A 6797-nucleotide genomic window follows, 5' to 3' on the forward strand; every position below is an offset into this window, starting at 1 on the left:
GCAGCGACAACAGCAGCATCCTCTTTTTGAACAGTTAGACATATTTCCATATGCAAGGCCGGCGACACTTGGTGCCACTAACCATGTTCAACACAAGCCAATTCCACATGTGTAACTGTGTCCTGCGTCCTGAATGGCAGTGACCCCAAGTCCGTGGCAGCGACCACGGATCACAACAGCATACTCCCTTTGATCAGTTAGGCATATTTCCATATGCAAGGCCGGCGGCATGTTGTGCCACTAACCCTATTCAACACAAGCCAATCCCACATGTGTAACTGTATCCTGAGTCCTGAATGGCAGTGACCCCAACTCCGTGGCAGCGACCACAGCAGCATACTCCGTTTGATCAGTTAGGCATATTTCCATATGCAAGGCCGGCGACACATGGTGCCACTAACCCTGTTCAACACAAGCCGATCCCACATGTGTAACTGTGTCCTGAGTCCTGAATGGCAGTGACCCCAAGTCCGTGGCAGCGACCACAGCAGCATAGTCCCTTTGATCAGTTAGGCATATTTCCATATGCAAGGCTGGCGGCACGTGGTGCCACTAACCTTGTTCAACACAAGCCGATCCAACATGTGTAACTGTGTCCTGAGTCCTGAATGGCAGTGACCCCAAGTCTGTGGCAGCGGCCACAGCAGCATACTCCCTTTGCTCAGTTAGGTATCTTTCCATATGCAAGGCCGGTGACACGTGGTGCCACTAACCCTGTTCAACACAAGCCGATCCCACATGTGTAACTGTGTCCTGAGTCCTGAATGGCAGTGACCCCAAGTCCGTGGCAGCGACCACAGCAGCATACTCCCTTTGATCAGTTAGGCATATTTCCATATGCAAGGCGGGCGACACGTGGTGCCACTGACCCTGTTCTACACAAGCAATCTCACATGTGTAACTGTGTCCTGAGGCCTGAATGGCAGTGACCCTAAGTCGTGTGGCAGCGACCACAGCAGCATACTCCCTTTGATCAGTTAGGCATATTTCCATTTGCAAGGCTGGCAACACGTGGTGCCACTAACCCTGTTCAACACAAGCCGATCCCACATGTGGAACTGTGTCCTGAATCCTGAATGGCAGTGACCCCAACTCCGTGGCAGCGACCACCAACCTATGCATGTGGCTGTGGGCCCTTGCTCACCGCTACCTCTGGCCTACACTACGGTCAGCAGGACTCACAATTCAGATACAGTCACGATTAAGGGTTGGCGTAGTGCTCCGCTCCACCCGCGGAGTGTGCGTAGTGTTGCCTACTACGTGGTCCACAAAGTAGGCGTAACAGGCAGGCTACGCACACGCCACGGCGGAGCAGAGTTGCCCGCCACCTGCCTCCCACCCGCCCTCCTTTTAAAATGACTTAAAGTGTTTAAAAGTAAGGAAAATGTCTTACCTGAGCTGCGGCGTCCCGGGGCTCCCTCTTCCTGCTTCATCAGCAACTTCTTCCTCGGGACGCCGCAGCTCAGGTAAGACATTTTCCTTACTTTTAAACACTTTAAGTTATTTTAAAAGAGGGTGGGAGGGAGGCGAGCGGCGCGTAGTGGGGCTACGCGGAGTGTGCGTAGATTTGGCCACACTACGTGATGCTCCACGTAGCCCCACTACGCCCACTTCGCCCAGGGTTAGTCATGATTGCAGATGACGCAGTAGGCAAGAGACGTAGCTCTCACTGTGGTCCATCTGCACCAAGCTGCATCACAGGCTCATACACTTCGACAGGGTATTCCATACATATTTAATCTTTTCATGGTATGCCTACACTGCGATCAGTAGGGCTCACAATTAAAATTAAATCTTCATTCATTAATTACAGAGTCCACTAGGCAAGTAACTATCACAGGCCTAAAACCTACATAATATCCTTTTAGTATCCTTGCTTCAAGAACTTTTTATTTATCAGTTATAGCTTTAGTACAATTAACAAATTCATCTTTAAGTGCCAACAGACACTCAATAACACTCTACACTGTGGGCAACAGAGCTCGCAATTCGAAGTTTTGACACGTGGTGCCACTAACCCCGTTCAACACAAGCCGCGACACGTGGTGCCACTAACCCTGTCCATCAAGAGCCAAACAATCCCACATGCGGAACTGTATCCTGAATCCTAAATGGCAGTGACCCCAAGTCCGTGGCAGCGACCACAGCAGCATACTCCCTTTGATCAGTTAGGCATATTTCCATATGTCAGGCCGGCGACACGTGGTGCCACTATCCCTGTACAACACATGGCGCGACACGTGGTGCCATTAACCCTGTTCAACACAAGCCAATCCCACATGTGGAACTATGTCCTGAGTCCTGAATGACAGTAACCCCAACTTTGTGGCAGCGACCACAGCACCAGACTCCCTTCAGTTTTATTTGTAGTTGTTTTGTTTAAATAAAATGTTTTATATGTAAATCTATACATGACTAAGATTCTTGTTTGTCCAACCGCACAGGGACCATTCTGGGCCCAAGAAGGTTGTTGGGGGTATGTTGGTAATGTGGAAATAGGGTGTGTTACCTGCTGATGTGGGGAGAGGCAGCGTGAAAGGGGTATCTCTCACAGAAAGAACTCCGATATGTTTTCAGAAATGCCTCGGACAGATGCCATCTGATGGACTGAATCACAAAATTGCTTTTCAATGCTTATGTAGTGTATCTTATGAACAGTTCACACCCAGGCTCGCAGAGAGACAACTGCGGCCCGTCCGATCGACTCACAGACACAGTACTATGAGCCGTCCGCTCCCAAAGGAACAGCACAGTAGTAGTTTGCAGAGGCACAGGCACAGTAGCGTACTAGCTCGCAAAGGTAGAGATCTACGAGCCGAAGGACTAGCTTCTATCGGGATAGCTGCGAAGTGGTGATGTTGGGCAAAGGCAGTGTGAAAGAGTTATCTTGCAGAAACAGAGCTCCGGTATATTAAATTGCCCCCGAGACCTTTCTTTTATATTTTCACTCGATGCGAGAAAGCCCGCTTTCTGGACCAAGACCTTGCTCCATGCTAAATTTGGCGTAATTCCGTTCAGCAGTTTGACCTGTAGCCTTGTCTAAAGTTTCCTATGGAAAATCCATTGAGAAAACACGTTTTCACACCCCCACATAGCTACCTGATGCAGACGTACTCGCTGTTGGTGTGCAGGTCAGTGCTCTAGTTGTCAATATCTCATGGGCACTCTTTGAGGGCAGGTTTGCACACACACCACACCCATCCGGTACATGCGTCACAGGCCATGTGACCACGCAAATATAATGCATCGACAACGTCACATCCTTTATTGCCGGTGGTGACTGGATGGTGGATGCTCCATGGGTCTGAATCATAAAGATTACATGAAGAGTTGCGCAGAGGATTAGTCGCACTCTGAGCTGCATGGCCGTCAGGGGCTTACTACCACGTGGTGCGGACTTGACTTGCACAGGGTTAGTGCCTCCCGAAGCTGATGTGGCCATCAGGGGCCTACCACCACGTGGCGCCGACTTGAGATGCACAGGGTTAGTCGCACCCTAAGTTGTATGGGTGTCAGCAGCCTACCACCACGTGGCGTTGACTTGCGTTGCACAGGGTTAACGGCCCCAAAAGCTGATGTGGTCTCCGCCATTGATGACTCAGGACTCAGCAACATGTGTGAGATCTGCCGGGCCGCGGAGAAGCTGATGTGGTCTCTGCCATTCATGACTCAGGACTCAGTGACATCTGTGAGATGTGCCGGGCCGCGGAGCTTTGACGGGCACATGGAGTGACCACTGGTAGACACTCCGGTGGCAGCAGGTAATTATTTGGTCATGGCTGCGCAGGGGTGGCAGTGTCTCTCTCTATCAATTCCCTCTCTCCACTCTCTCTCTCACTCTCTTCCTTCCTTTCCTTCTATCTCTCTCTCTCTCCCTTCTCCCTTTCTTTCCTTCCCTCTCTTTTTCTCTCTGGCTTTTTTTTCCTTCTCTCTTTCTCTGTGCCTCACTCCTATGATATGTGCATTACACAAGTCCTTATTTTGTGCTTTATTTTACAGGCTGTGTCGTCGATATTGATGGACCCGACAAGAGTCTTCAGCCTTGTTGTTTTATGTTGAGTTTGTTAAATTTCAATAACGTTTTTGGTTGTTACTTAAGTGCTGTGTCACTCTTTCTCATTCTTATTACTGTTATTTGGTGGTGTCCACCATGTTGTTACATTTTGGGGCAGTTATCGCAGAAATACTGGTGATGTCTGCAGTTTGCACCAGCTTCTGAATAGTGTGTTAGATTTATCTCAACTTTAGTCGCATTAAAGTGCTGATAATGAGATGCAGAGTAGGCGTTCCCGTGCAAAAACACACAAAGTGCACCATTGCGATCTATTCTATTTACTAAAATCCTGTATTGAATTCCACTGTGGTAGTGGGTGCATTTACAGTGCACACACAAAATCAAACAAGAAATCTCATTGTATTTATATTGATTGGGAATAGTAGGTTAGGTGCTGGATCTTGACGGGATACACTGCCCAGTTCGTTTATTTTTCTGTACATGAAAAAACCACATCACAACTTTCACAACGAAAGCCAAAAAGTACGAAGCGAAACAAATTCCGGCGATAAGCCGCATTAGCACCAGAGATTTTACAACTGCTTTCTGCTGGTGTTAAGCAGGACGACTACCTGCAGCATGAAAAGGAACACAGCCAAGAGCTACACCCGAACACCCACAGGTGCCATAGAGTCAATGAGCATGATACACAGATACCCATGAGGGCCATAACACTCCTGGCAACAACCCCAGGACTGCCAACGCCCCCCAAACCCGCATCTGAGCAAGTATGTCCATGTGGTCATTGTGTTAGCATGATAGGCACCAGCTCTGCAACATCACAGTGTGCTGTCTTCAGTGGACGTTACCATGTCACCTCAGCGTTGACAGTGAGCCTGGAGATGTAGCTACGCACGCATCCTCCTGCATGCACAAGCAGCAAAGGGAACGGGTTGTCTCACACATGTCCATGTGCAAGAAGTGCGGTAAGTGTGTCTCTGTGTTCTGCTGTGGCCACCACAAGGGCCGCAGCAGTCGATGTTGTAAAGTGGCATGCACCACCTCCAAACGGCAGTGTCACGGTGTGATTGGAATGCCACAGAACATGCGCCAATAGGCATTACAAAAGTGTGCCGTAGGAGTGCATGGGATACAACAGCGCAGCACATAAAAGTGTGGGGGCTCATTGGAGGGAGGAGCAGCTGTTTGGCAACGTAACACACAGTGAACCTGCCCATGTGCCACGTGCTGGCCATCTCATCCATGATGACCAGGGTCACAGACATCCCACAACACCCACGACCGGACTTTGTACACATCCTGTATGAATGCACCTGTAGAAGTTACTGTAAGGATGAAAGGTTCTTTGTTTGAGCTATCTTGCGCTAACACATCTGCTGCTCCGAGAAGGAACTTGCAAGTAGCCAGCCCCCCCGACAGATACGATAATATTTGCATCTGTCTCCCACACTACCCACAGTCCGATTTGAGAACAACGAGTGGACATCCCACACTCAAAAGTCCTTCGTCGTAGTTAGCGTGCATTAAATGGCCTTCACACGTACTCCCACCACAACCCTGCCCTGCACCCATTGCACAGAGACCCGGCTCATTGCACCTAGCTTTGCCATTTCATCCACAAGACTGGCACACGGCAAGCCAGTGCAGCTACAAGCAGAGCCACTGACGCATAGCAGGGCATCCAGAACACATGGTCGACTCCATTCATGTCCACCTATACCTTGCACGTCTGCTGCATGTCCTGGGTGCACTGCCTTTGCAAGTGCTGCGGATCACTTACCAGCACCATATAGAAGTTACTGTGTTCCAAACAAAACTTCCTCCTACTACGTATAAAATATTGCTGACACTACTTGGACAGGTGTGGCACAGCGCCCAGAGCACATGACTTCACAGCATAGGACTCACAGTTTGGGCTCAGGGTTTCATCCCCGAGTCCAGCAGCAACTCAATTTCGCAGCATAACACTCTAGGCAATACCTCACTTAATTTCCGTACCCCACACTTTCAGACCGGTAGGGGTCAGTAGTTCAGCGCCTTTATCCCCGAGTCCAGCAGCAGCTCAGCATATGCCCCCAGTGCCGTCAGACCCGTACGAGTGAGTAGTTTGCACTTTCCAAATACCAAATTGATTTGATACGTGCAAATTTCCCATCGCACTCACTGTATAACACCCCCTAAATAGCATACACAACTTACAATATTCAAAACAAAAGTTCCTCCGAGTAGGTATAACTACATGCTGACACTACTTGCAAAAATGTGGCACAGCAGCCAGAGCACATGACTTCACAGCATATGACACACAGTTTGTACTCACGCTTTCATCCCTGAGTCCGGCAGCAGCTCAGCTTAGCAGCATGAGACTCTAGACAATACCTCATATAATTTCCGTAGCCCAGCACTTTCAGACCAGTAGGGGTCAGTAGTTCATCCTAGTAGGTATAAACACATGCTGACACTACTTCCACAGGTGTGGTGCAACAGAGAGGGCACCTGACTTCACAGCATAAGACGCACAGTTTGGCCTCACGCTTTAATGCCCGAGTCCCGCAGCAGCTCACTTTAGCAGCATCAGACTCTAGGCAATACCTCACTTAATTTCCGTAGCCCAACACTTTCAGCATGGTAGGGATGAGTAGTTTGCTTTGCACCCCTGTATAGCACACCCTAAAAACCCCACAGAGGTTACAGTGCTCCTACCCTCCTCTTTCCTCCTTTTTTCACCCTTTTTTCTCCTTACGCGCTGCAACAGATTCACAAAATGGCTGTCAACTCTTCC

This window comes from Triturus cristatus, chromosome 3_1 (genome assembly GCF_964204655.1).
Source record: "Triturus cristatus chromosome 3_1, aTriCri1.1, whole genome shotgun sequence".
Taxonomy (NCBI): Eukaryota; Metazoa; Chordata; class Amphibia; order Caudata; family Salamandridae; genus Triturus; species Triturus cristatus.